This window comes from Phyllostomus discolor, chromosome 3 (assembly GCF_004126475.2).
Source record: "Phyllostomus discolor isolate MPI-MPIP mPhyDis1 chromosome 3, mPhyDis1.pri.v3, whole genome shotgun sequence".
NCBI classification, from domain to species: Eukaryota; Metazoa; Chordata; class Mammalia; order Chiroptera; family Phyllostomidae; genus Phyllostomus; species Phyllostomus discolor.
In genome coordinates, this window is record NC_040905.2 from 36331387 (window position 1) to 36351001 (window position 19615).

General features: G+C 39.9%; 1 protein-coding gene, 1 long non-coding RNA gene and 1 pseudogene across 4 annotated transcripts in view; 2 read left to right on the forward strand and 1 right to left on the reverse strand.

Annotated features, from left to right (window-relative positions):
• The window catches only part of ELOVL7 (ELOVL fatty acid elongase 7), an 83206-nt gene extending 70145 nt beyond the window's left edge, over nt 1-13061 (reverse strand). For 2 of the 3 annotated variants that reach the window (XR_004901919.1, XM_028514264.2), the window contains exon 1: nt 12915-13061. The gene's annotated coding sequence lies outside the window, so the exon portion shown is untranslated. Of the gene's footprint in view, nt 1-11962; nt 12662-12914 lie in introns of those variants that run through there. The other variant, XM_036020311.1, reaches the window with a different exon arrangement.
• On the forward strand, nt 1374-10972 carry LOC118499439. The gene is made up of 2 exons (XR_004901921.1): nt 1374-4776; nt 9395-10972. It is a non-coding gene; the product is annotated as an uncharacterized LOC118499439 (long non-coding RNA).
• Nucleotides 13062-14695: 1634 nt separating the features above from the next.
• On the forward strand, nt 14696-17505 carry LOC118499440 (annotated as a pseudogene).
• Nucleotides 17506-19615: the final 2110 nt, after the last annotated feature.

Sequence of the window (19615 nt, forward strand, 5' to 3'; positions counted from 1 at the left end):
TAGAATTGAGTTCAGAGCACATATCACCAAGTATTGCAATAATATCTGAGATGATACATACAAAAGTTTTTTTATGACATATACACAAAAGTTATTTTCATGACATATATGAAAAGAAAGACAAAAAATAGAAACAGTAGCAGCAGCAAGAGCATCCACACACACTTGCTGTTAATAAGGAGACAGCTAACAACCCATCCCTGTTCTGTCTACTGATGAAATGGCGAAGACCAAATTGGAGGCTGACAGATTTTTTAGTGGGTGCTTAGCAAAGCAGTGGGTACTAACTCTCCATTGACCTAATGCTTACCTCTCTAGCCCCACTACTTTTCTCAGGCAGTCACCTAAAGGGGATGAGCTTTGTCTAATAGCAGAGAATGAGGACAAGACAGGGCTGTTAGATAAGATAGTGTGGCTCGGCTGGATGATTTAGTCACCTTTGCTAAGATAATGTATTTTTCTCATTTGACACTTTCAGTCATTATTCAGGATTAGGTTTTATAACACATGGGCCTAAGGACTTGCTATGAGCTTTGCACTGCTCTGAGCTTTGGTTTTCCCACCTGTAACATGGGGGAAGTATAATCCTTGCCCCATTCAAATTCTATAGTAAAGCATGAGGAGTAATTGACATTGCTACTTATAGACAAGGATGAGGATGAGGCAATTTAGGAACTCCAAAAATTCAGTAGTAAAACATAATTCAGAGTTAAGGCTAACAAAGAAAAAATAATTAGTAAGTTAGAAAAGCATGTGAACTCTAATCAGAACTTGCTTCTGGTCTCAGTATACTAAATAGGCTTGTGATCTTGGCCAAATGACTCGACCTCACTGGGTTTCAGGTTCCTCATTTATAAAAGAGGAGGTGGGCATAAAGGACCTCTAAGGTCCTTTCCAGCTAGAAACACTTTAACATGTCTTTAACAAAACAAATAAATAAACTCATAGAGACAGACAACAGAAGGGTGACTATCAGAGGGGAAAGGGTATGAGGGGAGAATGAAGAGGGTCAAGGAGGTCAAAAATATGGTGATGGAGGAAGACTACTAGACTTTGAGTGGTGAACACAAAATGCAATATACAGATGATGTATTACTAGAATGGTACACTTGAAACATATATTAACTAGTATCACTCAATAAATTTAATTTAAAAATATTATGAAGAATGAAAAAATTTAAAAAGTTAATGCATGTAATTTTGTAAACTGTAAACTATTAATAGGTGTTGGTTATTATTAACATAAAATCTACTTCTAAAAAATTGTCTACATACTCATATCCCAGCAAAGTTTTCGCTCCTTCGCCCCATAGGTGGGATGACTCTGAGGCACGCTGCAATGGGAGTGAAGGCCAGGTCTGCACAGCAGTAGCAGTAGCAGCTCCATTAACACACCCTGCACTAGCTGCCTCCCCTCCCTTTCTCAGCTGGTACTGTCTAGGATCACCTCTCAAATAAAAGGGTTAATAAAACTTACATATATCAGAAATTCAGGTCAAAAGTACTACATTATAAAATGGTAAAAGCATGGGCATATCAGCAGGGAAGTTCACACTAAACTGGGTCTGGCTCCCAGTTCTTTTACTTACTAACCAAAAAGTTTGGGCAAGTTATTTGACTTCTATATGCATCAGTTTCTTTGTATATAAAGTGGAAACAGTATCCGTGAAGAACAAATGAGGTAGGGCATATGTAGAAATAGCAAAGTGCCTAGCATATACCAAGTATCTAATAATGCTATTATTATAAAATGTACTTTTATTTTACTCATTTTTATCAGCTCAGTCTTTCTTCACTAACTTGTAAAGCTTTAGAAAATAACTACAAACTTCTGTAACTAGTTTGAATCTAGAATAAGTTTTATCTTGACCAATTCAACCTGTCACTTTCACAGCACTAGGAAATTTACCAAGTTTAATAAACTCTAGTTAATGCCATACAACATATTTTTGCTTTCAATTTCTATGGAAGCCATTTAAGGGAGGTAGGAACCAACCAGCTGCTGTAGGTTCTACATATTGGTTCACATTACTAAAATAAATGTTACATGGATGCTAAAAGTCTAATTTAAAGCAAGAAGTATGAGTTCCTTAGCATGGTATACTTAGCAAAGAAAAAGAAATCTCCACGTACTCCGTTTTTTACATTCTTAATGGAAAATTTCGCTTTGTCTTTATTAACATGTGTCCTTAGAATAACTGCAGAGGCAAAGGTTCTGACTACTTACTATGCTATGGCATAAACTACTACTGTCAGACTAATAGCAGCAGTAATTTTGCCTGGTTCTGGTCCATTAATCAAAAATAATGTTTACAGTAAAGAATCAAAAAATTATGTGCATACCATAAACACTGACTTAACCTGAACACATATAAATATGCATTAAGTCCCCAATTTTTCAAAGCAGTTTCAAGTAATCCTTGAGGAGGACTACTTCCCCAATATTATTCTTGTATAAACCATAATCAGAATTTATTTTGTACAAATTCCAGTTTTAATTTGCTAAGTGGTTTAAAAACTAAAAAACAAAAACAACAAAACAAACTGGTAAAGCAAGCTTGGGATATTACCTTCCAAGTTTTCATAGTTTTCTCTGCAATCTTTTCACAGTTTTCCTGCCCACTTTTTTAGCCACTAACTTGTATGGAATCTTCCTAAATAATTCAACATTCCTTTCACAGAAACAATAACGCTCTTTCCATTTGCACTTATGTTTCATAGATTTTCGTACTTATTTAAATTATTTAATTACCATAATAAGTGCAACTGGTACCAACAGGTTTGCAATAACTACAACAGACTATTGTTGAGCCAGTAACCCAGGAGTTGGAACAGGGAACAGGCTACTAGCAGCCTGGGCAGCACTCAGTCTGCTTTATGGGAAATGAAGTGCATAGGCTCGCTGGCCAATGGGTTAGATGTCAAGAGGGTTGTCTTTGTATTAGGATGAACCATATGCAGTTGCCAACATCCAGCTGTCTTTTATCTAGAGAAATGCAAGTGCATATATTCAATGTATTGGACATCTTTATTATTTTTATATTAACTACTATTAAATATTATATCTACTACCCATTTTTCTCCCTTGAACAATGAATAGTGACTCTCACAACTTTATTTTTTAAATTCTATTCCACATTTACCTTGGAACTCACGTTAAGCTACTGAATAATCAGTACTTGCACTCTGGATTCCTAAGAATGTTATTTCTACCTTCTTTCTTTCTTCAAGTTAAAGTCACACATGTTAGAATTTCAAAGAGGCTGAAGGCAATAAGCCTGTGTCTTCTAACTAACTGAATGACAAACAGCAGAGGGATTAAAATGTGAGGCTGGCATGAGTTTGTTCGTTTATTGGTTTGCTTGTAAGACACATTTTTTTGGCCCATGGAATCCAACACAGGTACAAAGCGGAGTGAGCAGAGAAGCCCCTGGACAGACTTGGGATGAGCCATCCTTAAAGACAAGCGCCTTTTACTTTTGCTCTGTCCTTGTCAGTGTCATTTAATTATAATAAACAAACCAAACATCACAAATGTGCCATTAAGACAAAACCTAGAAATATGGGACATAAAGGCAGAAGGAGGGGCTGTATTTAGATGAGGAACTACTTTCAAACTCTTAGAAGTTCTCACATTTCTAGTCCTGACCCTAAAAAGTCTAAGCAGGTTCGCAAATGTGGTTGTCCTTATGCCCACACAAAACTCTTGCATGATATCATAGTCCTAGTGTCTTTTAGAGCCTCTAAAACGTCAACCCCCAGAGTCTGTATGCAGAGTGAGAAGAGCCTAAACATTGTAATTATACCCAGGTTTCAATCCCGGCTGCATACTTCTACCCATAGTCCTCATAGCACGCATGGGTGCAGAACAGGAAGAAGAGGCGCTCACCCTTTCTGCTTTTCTTCTTCTAAACACCCTTCTTTCCTTCTCTGCACCCACGTGTGCTGTGAGGATTATGGTGCACACCTTACTGGCTTTGGAGGATTTATGAGAAAATGCATGCAGAGTGCCTTCCTGCAACTATTACTGATATCTAAAAGGCACCAAAACTTTTCACCTCGTGACTGTCAACTTAAAGGTTTAAATCTTAAATGCAGGCATGAGCAATCTATAAATAGGTGGCACAGAGGACACCCATGCAGTTTGTTTTCTATTTCCCAAATTGTTATACAAACTGAGCATAACCAATACATCAAATGTAAGCAAGGAAGGTAGCTGTCCTTTCCAGATCACACGGAGAAGTGAGACAGAGCCTCCAATGGGAGAAGAGATTTCAAAGAGGTGAAGCTGCAAATGCCAGAGGGATAATTTTAAAATACAAATCTTAACAGGTCCCTCTCCTTCGTATAGGCTCCCAATTAACTTTGGGGTACAATCCAAAATCTTCAGCAGGTCAAACCAGGCTCTCAGCACCCCAGCCCACGCAGACCTAGGCAATCTCATCTCACACCCTCTTCTGTGGTGATTTTACAGTCCTTCAGATTCTCTGATCACACCTGCATTCTCTGGGCCTGAATTTGACTTTCTGTCCTCACCCCATTTCTCTGCTGCCCTACCTCCCAGTCGTCCCCTCTTTCACCTCCGGAGAACAACTCTGTCTGCCTTCCCCCGCTGAGCTTCCCCAGCACTGTCCCGTGTTAACAGTACTGTCTGTACTGTTACTGTTAACCTCCTTCCAGCCCACAAAGAATTGGACAGACTTTGGCACTGTGTCTGACAAAAAGCTGACACTCAGTGTTTTTTGAGTATGTACTTCTGAAACTCCCTAATTTGAGGTAGCTTTGGCTCCATTACCTCATAGTAAAGGGGACACAGAAGCTGGGCGGCTGGTATATGTGGCCTGTATGGCTGCTTCTCCAGATGGATGAAGGTTTGTCTCCCACATGCAGGCTTATAAGTATATGGTGACTTATTTCATCTGGATAATAGTCTGTTTAGAAATATTTATGATGGTGTGCCTACCTCTATCATTTAAAAAAATGATCATTTTACTTGACAATGGACTTTTTAATAATATGTGCTTTTAATATATCTAAATCAATTAGGAACAATTGGACAGGCCGATTTTTTTAGATCAGTCTTATAAAGTGGCAAATTTACATTAGTTTTCAACATTTTTATAACTAGTAGTCCAAATTGGATGAGTCACAGAAACACATCTAAGATATATTTTTCTCTAAAAATATGTTTATGGCAAGCTTCTTTCCAAGTTATATGATGTGTGTTATTGAAATTCACAGTTATCTCCCAATTTAACATGCTACCATATATACAAATGCTCCAAAATTATTTGGTAAATAGCATTCTTTCATATCCTAAAACTGATGTTTGCACATATAGCACAACAAGGAAAATAAACAATTAAACAAATTTTTTAAATTCTTCAATCAACAATTATTTAGGAACTGGGGCTTTCCAAATCTTGATGGACATGAAAGGAGAGACTGACAGTAATACAGTCATAGTAGGGAATTTTAACTCCCCATTGAGATCAATGGGTAGATCTCCCAGAGAGAAAATCAACACAAAAACAGGACCATTAAATGACACACTAGACCTGGTGGATTTAATTTATATCTTCAGAGCATTTCACCATACGGTAGCAGAATACACATTCTTTTCAAGTGCACATGGAACATTTTCTTGGATAGACCACAAGTTAGGTCACAAAACAAGTCTCAGTAAATTTAAAAAGACTGAAATTATATCAAGCATCTTCTCTGACCATAATGGTATGAAACTAGAAATCAATCACAAGGGGAAAAAAACCACAAAGACATGGAGGTTGAATAACATGTATAAAACAATGAATGAGTTAAAATGAGATAAGGGAAGAAATTAAAAGATACCTTGAAACAAATAAAAATTAAAACCCAACAACCCAAAATCTATGGGGCACAGTGAAAGCAGTCCTATAAAGGGAATTTCAGAGCATCACAGGCCTATCTCAAGAAAAATCTCGAATAAAAAAATCTAACTTCATATTTAAAGGAACTTAGAAAGAACAAAAAGGCCAAAGTAAATACTTAGATCAGACCAGAAATAAACAAGATAGGATCTAAAAAACTACAAAAGATCAATGAAACCAGAAGCTGGTTCTTTGAAAAGATTAACAATATTGACAACCTTTACTAGACTTATCAAGAAAAAAAGAGGGCCCAAAGAAATAAAATTAAAAAATGAAGGAGGAGAAGTAACAACTGATACCAAAGAAATACAAAGAATTATAAGAAAATATTACAAACAATTATATGCCAACAAATGGGACAATCTGAATGAAATGAGTCAATTCTTAGAAACATATTATCTTCCAAAACTGAATCAGGAAGATTCAGAATATCTGAGTAGATGGTTTACAACTAATTAAATCAAAGCAGTAATTTAAAAAACTCATCAAAAACAAAAGCCCTGGATTGGATGGCTTCATAGGAGATTTTTACCAAACATTCAGAGAAGAACTAATGCCTATCCTTTTCAAACTATTCCCAAACAATTCAAAAGGAGGGAAGACTCCCAAATTCATTTTACAAGGGCCAGCATTATCCAATTCTAAAACCAGATAAATATACTACAAAGAAAGAAAGTTATAGGCCAATACCCCTGATGAACATAGATGCTAAAATGTTCAACAAAATACTAGCAAACCAAATCCAGCAATACATTAAAAAGATCACAAACCATGATCAAGTGGGATTTATTCTGGTAATGTAACATTGGTATAATATTCACAAATCAATAAATGTGATTTACCACATAAACAAAATGAAGGATAAAAACCGCATGATCATATCAATAGATGCAGAAAAAGCATTTGATGAAATCTAGCAATCATTTATGGTAAAAAACTCACAGCAAAGTGGGAATAGAGGGGACATACCTAAATGCAATAAAGGCCATATATGACAAACCTGCAGCCAACATCATACTCAGTGGGCAAAAACTACAAGCATTCCCTTTAAGATTAGACATAAAACAGGGATATCCACTTTCATCACTCTTACTCAACATGGTACTAGAAGTACTAGCCACAGCAGTCAGACAAGAAAAAGAAATGAAAGGCAACCAAATTGGAAAGGAAGAATAAAATGCCACTATTTGCAGATGACATGATACTGTATATAGAGAACCCTAAAAAATTCCACCAAATAATACTAGAACTAATAAGTAAATTCAGTAAAGTAGCAGTATACAAAATAAATATGCAGAAATCAGTTCCATTTTTAAACACCAATAATTAACTAACATAAAGAGAAACTAAGAAAACAATCCCATTTAAAATTGTATCAAAAAACCCTAAAAATTAATTTAACCAAGGATGTAAAAGAACTGTATTCAGAAAATTATAAGACACTGAAGAAAAACAAAGAAACAAGGCACAATGCAGAAGTATATATACCGTGTCCATGGAAAAGAAAAATTAACATCATTAAAATATCCATATTACCCAAAGCAATCTACAGATTCAGTGCAACTCTTATCAAAATACCAATGGTATATTTCACAGAACTAGCACAAATATTCCAAAAACTTTTATGGAAACACAAGAGACCCTGAATAGTCATGGCAATCTTGAAAAGAAGAGCAGAGTTGGAAGAATCACGCTACCTGATATCAAACTATACAACAAGGCCACAGTACTCAAAACAGCATGGTACTGGCATAAAAACAGACATATAGATCAATGGAACAGAATAGAGAGCCCAGAAATAAACCCACACCTTTATGGTCAATTAACATTTGGCAAAGAAGGCAAGAACATACCATGGAGTATGGATAGTCTATTTAATAAATGGTGTTGGGGAAATTGGACAGATATGTGCAAAAAAAATGAAACTAGACCATCTTCTTACACCATACACAAGAATAAATTTGAAATGAATTAAAGACTTAAATGTAAGACTAAAAACCATAAAAATCCTAGAAGAAATCATAGGCAGTAAAATTGCAGACATTCCTCATAGCAACATTTTTTTTCTGATATACACATATCTCCTTGGGCAAGGGAAACAAAAATAATTAAACAAACATAATTACAACAAACTAAAAAAAAATTTGCACTGCAAAGGAAACCATCAACAAAATTTAAGAACTAGAAACTAGACAAAATGAAAAGACAACCCACTGAATGGGAGAACATATTCACCAATGATAGATACATCTGGTAAGGGGGGGTTAATATCCAAAATTTATAAAGAACTTATAAAACTCAATACCACAAAAGCAAACAACCCAATTCAAAAATGGTCAAAGGGCCTAATAGACACTTCTCCAAGAGGACATACAGATGGCCAATAGACATGAAAAGATGCTCAATGTCACTAAATCATCAGAGAAATGCAAATTAAAACCACAATGAGATATCATCTCACACTTGTCAGAATGGCTACCATCAATAAATCAACAAACAACCAAGTGCTGGGAAGAATGTGGAGAAAAAGAAACCCTCATATACTGCTGGTGAGAATGGAGACTGGTACAGCCACTGTGGAAAGTAGTATGGAGATACCTCAAAAAATTAAAAATGGAATCACCTTATGATCCAGTGATTCCATTTCTGGGAATATACCCAAACAAACCCAAAACACTAATTTGAAAGAATATATGCGTCCCTACATTCATTGTAGCATTATTTACAATAGCCAAGTTTTGGAAGCAGCCCAAGTACCCATCAGTAGATAAGTGGATAAGTGGGTAAAAAAGCTGTGGTACGTTTATACAATGGAATATTATACAGTCATTAAACATAATCTCAATCTCTCTCAAATCAATTTAAAACAAATATATAAAAAGGAGATCTCACCCACTGGAATAGCATGGATGGACCTAGAGAGTATTATGCTAATGAAATAAGCCAGTCAAAGGAAGACAGATACAATATGATTTCACTTACACATGAAATCTAACTAACAAAATAAACTAATGAACAAAAGAGAAACAGCTTCATAGATACAGCTGTCAGAGGGGAGAAGGCGTTGAGGGCTGGGTGAAAAAAAGGTGAAGGGATTAAGCCAAAACAATAAAACCCAAAAAACTCATAGATACCAATAACACTATAATAGCATTAGCAAAGAAAAAGGGGTTGGGGGAGGGAGAAAAGAGTAAAGGGGAGATAAGTGGTGATGGAAGCAGACTTGACTTGGGGTGGTGAACACACAATACAATATAAAGGTGATATACTATAAAATTGTACACCTGAAACCTATATAATTTTATTAACCAATGACACCCCGATAAATGCAACAAAAAAGAATAAGAGGGCTTTCTTTTATGTATACCCCAGTGTCTACCCTAGTCCCTGTTATAAGATGAATTGTGACCCCCAGAAAGATATGTTGACATCTCAACCCAAAGTACCTCAGAATGTGACATAATTTGGAAATTGGTTCTTTGCAGATGTAACCAGTTAAGATGAGGTCATACCTTAATGCAGTATGACTGGTGTCCTTATAAGAAAACAGCCATATGAAGACAGGCACACAGGGAGAGTGCTATGGGAAGACTGAGTCAGATACTGAAATAACACATCTATGAGGCAATGGCTGCCAGTGTCACCAAGAAGCTAGGAGAAAGGCACACAACAGACTCTCCTTCAAAGCCTTCAGAAGTAACCAACACAGTTAGCACCCTGAATTCAGACCTCTATCTTCCAGAGCTTTGAGACAATACATTTCTGTTCTTTTGAGCCACCCAGTCTGTGGTTCTTTGTTACAGCAGCCCCAGGAAACCGACACAGTACCAAATATGCAAAACTAGCTTCATAATACTGTTCACATTGAATTGAATTGCTGCTGCTTCAGAAAGAAAAAAGTAGGCACAACACATCCATTCTGTTTTTAAATTTTCTTTTAGAAATCTGTGAAGGTGTATTAAGAACTACAAAAATGACCATACTTGTTGACAAAGTAATTACACTTCTGGAAAACTATCACAAAAAACAAACAAACCACAATTTGTTCAATGATATATCTTCAAAGATAAGTATTTCTGTAACTAAGGTTGTTTATAATTTGTTGCTAATATACCTGTCCAAATAGACAGGTATAATAGACTAGTTAACTAAATCATATTGTAATTACTGGAATATAACAGAAACAACAGGGCTTCTGGAAATTATGTAAGATGAAAATGCTTACTATTTGTTATATGGAAAGACACAAAATACTAAAATTCTATACGGAGTGATGTAGGAAAACACACATTTTAAAAAAAGGAGAGGGACAACAGTACAATTGAAAAAAATATTCATTGTGGTAGAGGTATGTTCGGTGGACTAGAACTCTCTTTTTGACTCCCTAATCTCACCATGTTGGTGCCTCCTTCCACTCTTTTTCTCTCCTCACACCTCCCCAAACAAAGCCAATTCTTTTTTGGCAATGCCTCCCAGGATGGACCCAGACTCGTATCACTGTGTACTGAGGTTTCTTAGGGAAAAGATTCCGATCTGGCTTGTCTGCAGTCTTATCCCACTATCATATCTACTGCCAGAATAAAAGTTATTCCACAGCCAAAAATATCTGATGCGGTAATCTCTTCATTTATGCTCTATGCATTTTTATGTATGTGTCATAATTTTCAATAAAAGGGGGTTATTTTTCAGTAATTTACTGTGACTTCATATCCTGTTTTGCTGAGATTAGGATTCATGCTTTTCTGCCAATATGGTCCTACTTCATTACACTTCTGAGTGTAACGTTTAGCCAGAAGGAGCTGGGTTCCCGTCACAGCAGTGGAGTTGGCAGAGGCTGTTGTTCTTCTACAATGCCTGCCAGCTCCCCTATGTCTCCCAATGCAAACTCCTTAGCATCCTGTAAATCCTAGCTTAACAATTTCAAAGTTTTCCACCACCAGCAAATTCACCTGATATCTGCAGTCTTAATTCATAGTGATCATATTCCGCAAGCATTTATCAAGCAATTACTAGTTGCAAGGCCTGAATGAAGATGTGTACAATCTTTTTGTGGACACTGAACATTAGTGAAAGAAGACAACCAACAGTAGAAAATGGCATGCTAAGTGGACAAATGGGTGCTCACGGATGGGAAAGAGGGAGACTGGTGAAGGCTAGAAGGAAGGAACAAGGGAAAAGTTGAAGAGATCTCATGGCTGGGAGGTGGGTGATTGGAGACAGGGCCACTGAGTTGAGCGCCTAGGTGACTAGGAAAATGGAGTGGGTCCTTGCCAGAAATGATGTCAACTAGAAACACTTTGGGCAAAGCAGGGGCAATCCACATGGAATATTACTATATGCTCTGAGTGAAAGATGCTCCACTCAAACTGAGTAAGACACACAGGATGCACAGAACCTTAAGCCAGGTGAGTGGACGTGATAACTGAAGAAACAAAGTTCTATGAAATTTTGAAAAGGAGAATCCAAACTAGTACAAAATGACACAAGAGGAAAAAGAGGGACCTCAGAAAGGCAGTCTGGTGGTGCTTGACACAGCCCAGTACTTCAGGAAAACAAGGACCAAGAAAGGATCTCTTGGGCAGTATGCGGTGGTTACCAGCCCCCTGCTGCACCACAGCCTGAGTTGGAATCTCCTCCTGCTAGTCCTGTGCCTTTGAGCAAGTTACTCTCTCAGTTTCTTCATCAGTAAAAACAGGGTATATCATTTACCTCACAGAACTGTTTGGAGGATTAAGAGTTAATACAAGTTCTTAGAACAGTGCCCTGCACTTACAGCACTCGATAAATATCTGCCCTTGCAGAGAAAAGATTTTTTAGCACTCAAGTGACCTTGCGGGAAACAATTTCTAGCCAGTAGTAGGAGCAGAAACTACAAAGTAAGGGAATTAATAAGCAAGTGAGCAGTAAGACGACGGAGGCAGCCGCAAAGTACCGATGACTTTCACAGCAGATAAGCAATAAAAGTAAGCAGTAAGAGTAACCTGCGAGCATAGGGTTAAGTGAAAATGCTTTCCGAGGGGGTATCTCAGGAAGAAGGAAAAGGCTTGGCTCACCAAAACTATTCTTCAGTCAGTGTGGAACTGGTTTCCCCAACCATACAGGTAGCTGGACGGGGTACAGACCGGGCTGTTCCAGGGCCATCTCTCCAGGGAGCTCGAAACAGTGCAGTCTCCGCATCCGGTAAGTTTGAATCAGCGCTGACTGATTATCGGGAGAGGCCCATTTCCTAATGAACGCTATCTCGAAAGATGAAACAAAAGGCCTTCCCATTTCCCTCTCCGGCCTGACCTGTTCCACGGCTCTGTACTCGTCACTCCTCTCCTCGGCCACCAGCAGCCGCCGGGACAGGATGCAGCTCCTGGAGCTAAAGAGGCAGAGCCCCGCCGCACGAGCAGCGCCCCAGGTTCATTCCAGCGTCAAGGACACAAAAGCGCCCGAGAAGGGAAGGAAACAGGAAGAAAGGGGCACGGGATTCTGGGGGTAGCTAGCGAGACTAGGTTCCGGGGCTGGGAAAGTGACCTCGATGGTCAAGGTCATGCAGGTCCTTCTCTCTCCCGGTCCTACCATCTAGCACCTTTGCCCTCCCGCCTGGAAAAGCAGGACCCACGCCGCGTAGGAGCGCTGGGGGGAGGCGCAAAGCCCTGAGACAGCCGGGGACCACGGTCCCTTTGGGACACTGAGGGAGGCGGGGGGCTCCCAGAGAGCGCGCAGGTGAGCACGGCGGCCCCGCCCTCCAGCGGGGAAAGGGCCTCCTTCCTCGGCACCGCGGGCCCTGGTGCAGGAACTTTTAAAGCCCTCCTTCCCCCACGCAGAGCCCAGGGATGGCCCCGCCAGGCTCCCCGAATCTCCGGCATCCAGATCCCAATCTCCACGCGCTGCGCTCAAGTTCCTCCATCCGGCTGCTCCCGATTCCCTTCCCTCGGGTACTCTGTCTCTTCCCCCAACTCTTCTCCACGTCCAGTAAAAGTTTGGCCCCAGCCCGTGGGCCCAGAGCCCCGCACTCACCCCGCGGGGACCGGAGCCCAAGCGCCCAGCGCGCACGAGAGCAGAAGGCGACGGCGTGAGCGCGGAGCTCCTCACGGCGGCCCTTGAAGCGCTGGCTGCCAACTAAGCTGAAAAGGGGGAGGAGGCCTACGGGGTGTCACCTGCCCACCCTCCCACTCCGCTGCGTGACGCCGCGCAGCACCGCCCCCGCTCGCCAGGTACCCGCGAGGGCCCCGGTGGGCGGAGCCGCGGAGGAACAGGGAGGGAGAGGTCGGGAGCCCCGCGCCCTGTGGGTGTGACCGCCTCCGCCCGGCTCCTGGTCCCTCAGAGAGGCCCAGGACGGGGCACTGCAGGCTGCTTTGGGGTGTGGGCTCTGGCCGAAGGGCTAATTACATTTTTTTCGGAGCACAGATGCCATCACCCCGGGTCATCTCGAGGCTTAACATAACGTGTGGAAATTGCCGGCGGGCATGATTGAAGAATGAAACTACAGAAAAAATCTGAAATGAAGAAAACCTGGCTGAGGATGAGGCTAGGGGAGGAGAGGGAGAAAGAAGGGCGACCATGGTTCTGAAAAGGCTATTCCGGGAACTAATTCTTATGTGAAATGGAGGCCAGACCCAACCGAGAGAGGAGGCCCAATTTCGGTCGGCTTCATCCTCTGCTCATTAAGAGAACTGCTGCCAATACTGGGGTGCGGAGGGCCTTTAGAGCCAATTGTATATAATGTAAGCACTACTTTCCTGGTTAGCAACAGTAGGAAACAAGGAAACAAAGTCTACCCAACTTTCTCCTCATCTGTTACTTTTGGATCGGGGAGTGGGAGGAGAATATTCCCCCATTTTTTAAACTTACCTGGCCTGTTTCTGGTTCCGGTCCTCTTAAATGCTGTTACGTTTTGGAATCGTGGCATCAATAGCTGGAAGGCAAAATGAAGGTCGGAAGAAGCTACCAACTTTAAAAGCAAAACCACGAACTGCAACTGAGTTATCTCCCAGAAACCTGAAAAACCTGAGAGGTTGCAGTCCCGACCCAAGCGCCTCACAAACGTGGCATGTGGCTTTGTGCTGTGAGCCATAAACAGGGAATCGCGACGGAAGGCTCAAAATTACCGGGGAGGGTGGGTAGGGAGGACACTCAGGACCAGAAGCGTGTTTTTCTCACAGGGTCTGCCTTCCACCACTGAATCCTGCTGCGATGAGCAAGAGGTTTTAAATGTTTTATGTAAAACTTTGAGAATCCACAGAGTAGCCATTAAAAGGAAAGCAAAAAACAGGTTAGACATTCAAGAGAATCTTGAAGTCAAAGATTCCTCCTTCCTTTTAGATAAACTTGGCTTTCATCATAGAAAACAGTTTGTTTAGTAGATTTGGGAAGTCCTTTGGGAATTGGTGACTATTGTTTAATGATACTTGCCTTTGAGCCTGTCAATACCTACCAATTTGTATGTATATGAAATTTCAAATATGCAGGTCAAATGGATTGATTCATTTAACAAATATTTATTGAATACTACTGTGTTCCAAGTCCTGAAGATTCAACAGACAATACAAAAGACAAAAAAATCCTGTTCTCATGGAGTGTACAGTCATTCTCTTGGGGATGACAGACCATAGATGAATAAACAATATGCAGTGTTCATGTTGTGGTAAGCACTACAAAAAACAATAAAGGGATGGAGAGAGGGCCTTTGAAGGTGGGGCGCTGCAATGTTAACACGGTTAGGAAAGACCTCAATGGAAGGAGGCATCATGCCAAAATTTTATTTTATGTATTTATTTAACTCTACTTTCCTTATTTTGTTTTGAATTTTTTTAATTGTTGTTCAAGTACAGTTGTCTCCATTTCCTCCCACCACCACTCCCTCCCACCCCAGCCAAAATTTTAAAGATGTGAGTTGGCAAGCCTGTGTCTATCCAGTTAACAGCATTGCAGTCCCTGGGAACAGCAAAGCTAAATAAAGGCCCTGGGGTATGTCTGGGACGTTCCTGCTCATACAACAGCAGGGAGGACAGAGTGGTTGAACTGGAGTGATTGAGGACCATAGTAGTAAGTAAGGTCAAAGAGGTAAAGGAAGCATTTTGAGCAGTGACTTCATCTGATTGAAATTTTACAGAGGAGGACCCTGGCAATTTTTTTGAGAATATGCTGGGGAAAGGATGGGAGCGAAAAGGGCAGCAGCATCGATAATTAGGAGGATCTTACAAAATCTGGATAAGAGATAAAAGTGGCTTGTCCCGTCTAGTAATGGAAAGGTAATTAGGTTTTTAAAATATATTCTGAAGGTAGTATCAACAGGGTTTCTGGAGGATCTGATGTGGGCTGTGAGAAAGGAAGCAAATAAAGAATGACTTCAGCTTGAGGCTGTTTGCCTCCAGCAATTGGAGAGTTGCCGGGTACTAAAAAGAGAGAGATTGTGAGTGTTTGCCCACTCGAGAGGGTGAGTGTATGCATCCCTAGATGTGGTCACACACTAAGCCTGTGCTACTCTCACAACCTTTTCCCCATGGGGGGTGTCCTCTTTGAGGATATTTTTGATGAGGAAGACAGTGACCCAGAGGACAAGAAGTTTGACTAAGTATCTTGAGTTGTGAGAATGAATTTTTCAAGATGGACCTAATTTTAGATGTATACAATCAGAGTGCCCTGGAGACTTGGGTGACAAGTTCCAGTTGGTCACAGACAGACAGGACCTTGTGTGAAGACGGTAGCCTGGATCATGGTGAATAAAACCCCACAGATGATAGACCTTCCAGGGCTGACCAATTATAGTATGTCAAGTATGGGGAAATGTGCAGGGTTGAAGGCGATGAAATTTCTGTTGAAGCGGCAACACGGCTCTTTGCCTATGTGTCCCACAGGGGCCTGCTCATGAGGCTGCAGTGTGATGCCAACCAACATCCTGTGTGGATTTGAAATGGATTGCAGAGTTTCTCAGCTGAGGAAGAAACTGGCCTTCTGGACCACCTGGGAAGCCAACCTTGCTGCTCAGTCTCCCAGGTCATGGACATTTGTTTCCACCTGAGCAGCAGTTGCTGTTGTTCACCTCTTCAGGAGGGGCTGGCTTGCTGTCCACTGCGGGTGCATCTTTGGGTGGTCTGCACTCAATGGGAAACGGACTTGCCCGTGAAAGACCCAGTGAGAGCTTAAAATAAATCAGAAGTTGTTTTGTGTGTATTTTTTCAATTGAAGTTTACTTTTTCAAACTTTTCCTTCCCTCAAAAAAAAAAGACTATAAAAAAGTTGGGAGGAGGATAATCAGGAATTGTTTGGGGGACTGATTTAATCTGAGATCCCTCTTAGCTATTTTAGTGGGAATATCAAGTAGGCAGTTGGTTATACCACTCTGAAGGAGGTGGTGAAAGAAATTTGGGAGTAGTCAGTTTTCAGATAATATTTAAAAGTATGAGATGACAATGCTTAAGAGCGCCAAAGAGTGAGACAAGGAGTGCCAGAAATGAGTCCTGGGGAACTCCAGTATTAACTGGTTGAGGGAAATAAGGAGGAATCAGTAAGTAATCAGAAAGAAGTATCTGAGAAAGAACGGAAATGAGTTTGAAATAAAATCATGAGAGTAACGTATCCTGGATGGCAAGTGGGTTAGTCAGCTACTGCCACAATAATGCTGTGTAACAAATCAACCATAACAAAAGCTCAGTAACTTAATAAAATACTCATTATGCCCACAAGTCAGCAGTTTAGTTGCAGTTCACCTGACCTAGGCTATGCTCAGCTGAGGGGTTCTGCTTTAGGTTACAGATTGAGCTTAAATCTGTTCCATGTGTGTTCATGACAAAGTCCAGACTGAAGAGAAAACAGCCACATGAAAAAGATCTCCCCATAGTAGATAAATGGGGTACAAGAGCCAATTCAAAGCTCACAAACTTTGGGGGCCTCTGCTCCATCTCTGAAGCACATTTAAGGCCTCTGGTCACATTAAGTTGGTTAGATATATCACACAGCCAAATCTAACATGGGGTGGGAGTAGGAAAGCATATTCAACCCACAGTGGAAGGGTGAGTAGAATGATTATTTGCTAAACAATAATCCAAACTTTTATCACAGCAAGAGAAGAAAGCTCTTTAAGGTGGAGGAAGTGATCCCCTGTGTCAAACGCTGTAAGCTGAGGACCAGAAACTGACTGCTGATTAGCAATATGGAAGTCAATGAGGTTCAACAAGGGCAGGTTGGGAGAAACAGAAGGAATGAAGACAAGGGCAGGTTTGGAGAAACAGAAGGAATGAAAACCTGAATGGAGTGAGTTTCCAGAGTAAGTGGGAAGAAAGAAACTGGAGAAAACAAGGTCACACAATTCACCAAGCGTTCTATTGCATAAAGGAACACACACAAAAGAAAAGTAATGACAGGAAGGGGGATTGGCTCTAGAGTTTTGTTTTTCAAATTGATGACATTTAAAGTATGTTTGTATATTTTGGAAAAATTTTCATAGAGAAGAAAAGGCTATAATGCTTGAAACAGAGGACAACTGTTGCAGTGATGTCCTTGAGTAGGCAAGAGGGGTGGGATTTGGTGCACAGGTAGAGAACGTGACCTTAGGTCTGAATGTGCCATGTCACCATCTACTTCTCATGTCAACTGCTTGTTTTGAGATAGAATTATTCACATTTTAATTTGTGATTTGTGTTATTTTGTTATGTTTTATATTTTCTCCATCTAGGGCTTATATTTTAACTTTATGAGATTGTTATTCTTAGGTTTAAAATTTTTTACTTTATAAAATTTGTAATTTTAAAAATAATTGAATTTATTAGTATTTTTCCTATGCTTTTTGCTTCTTAAAAAGTTTTTTCTTTTTCTGAAGTCATAAATATACTCATTTTTGGTTTTCTAAAATGTATGCGTTTTCCTTATTAAATTTAGATCTTTAAACCATCTGCAATTGTTTTAAATTATTATTTTTGAGTGGATAATACATTCACATGCCTTACATACCAAGAAGGCATACAGTGAAAAATCTTCTAACTCTTCTCCCATCTATGCCTTTCTGAGTATTTCCAATACCCCGAGGCTGCCACCAGCATCCCCTGGCTTGGATTAAAACAGATTGTTAACAGGTTACTTTGCTTCTGTACATTGCTCCTTTTCAACCAATCCCCACACTGACACAAGAGTGATCCTATTAAAACGGAAGTCAGATAATGTCTCTCTCCAGCTCAAAACCTTCCAATGGCTTCCCATATCCCCTTCAGGGACCTATGGGGCCTTTCTTAATCTGACATCATCTCTAACACCTATCGTCCTAATTACTTTTCCTCATTTCACTGTTTTGCTCATCCTTGGAAACTCTATTTATGCTCCCGTTTCAAAGCCTTTCTTTGCACTTGATGTTTCTTTTGTAGAATTCTGCATAGCCTGCTCCCTCACTTACTTCAGAACTCAATACTCAAAATCCCATCTTTTTCAATGAGGATTTTCTTGGCTGCCCTATCTAAAATTTCAATGCTGTTTCTTGCCTCCTACTTATCATTCCTTTTTTTTTCTTCTGTGCACTTTGCAATAATATATTTGATTTTCATGTCTACTGTATTTATTGTCTTTTCCTTCAATTGAGTATAAGGCCATATATCCTCACCTTTTGAAAACTGCATTCCTCTCATTCCATTTCCATTTATTCAATCTCAATTTATTTTTCCAAGTGAATCAATGAATTTAATGAGAAAAATTGAGAAATACATATATTTTCATTGTATTCAGTCTAATAGCATCTATTCTCAATGGAAATAGCTATTTCCATTTGCTATGCTATTTGAGCATAGCAAAAGATTTGGTCTGTTTTGTTCATTGGCATATAGTTGGTACCCAAGAAAATCGAAACATCTATGCACACAAAAATTTGTACACAAATGATCATAGCAGCATTATTCACAAGAGCCAGAAAGTGGTAATGATTCAAATAACCATCAACTAATGAGCTGATAGATATGATGCGGTATATCTATACAATGAAATATTGCTTGACAATAAATAAGGAATGAAGTCCTGATACATGCTGCAACATGAATGAATCTTTAAATCATGTTGAATCACAAGAGGGGAAGCTGCTAATAGAGGGTGTGAGTCTATGGCCATAACACCCTGAATGTGCCCAATAGCATTTAATAGAGGGTGTGAGAGTAATTAGATAAAAATTGCCTAGTTTCTTTTTCTTTTTTTTTTTAAGATTTTATTTATTTATTTTTAGAGAGGGAATGGAGGGAGAAAGAGAGAGAGAAAAACATCAATGTGCGGTTGCTAGGGGTCATGGCCTGCAACCCAGGCATGTACCCTGACTAGGAATTGAACCTGGGGCACTTTGGTTCGCAGCCCGCGCTCAATCCACTGAGCTATGCCAGCCAGGAAAAATTGCCTAGTTTCTTGATGATCTTGGCAACAGTATACCAGCTGAGAACTGCTTCCCTGGACTTTTATCAAAGGAAATTCATTTATATTTTAAGTTATCTTGGATTATCAAGTAAACCTAATCCTAATTTATAAAAACTGCTGCTATCAGGCAGGTGTTTGCAGGTTTATCATATTTCCACCACTGCCTAATGTCTCCCTAATATTGACTGGGAGTTGCCAGTTATCATAACATCATACTGTTTTTTTCTCCATCACATATGGCAAAATAAAAGACAGGCGTAGCTATGTGCTTCATGAAGAGTGGAAGGGCATATGCCATTGTGGAAGTGGCTATTCCCATGTGATTAATACTGCACAGC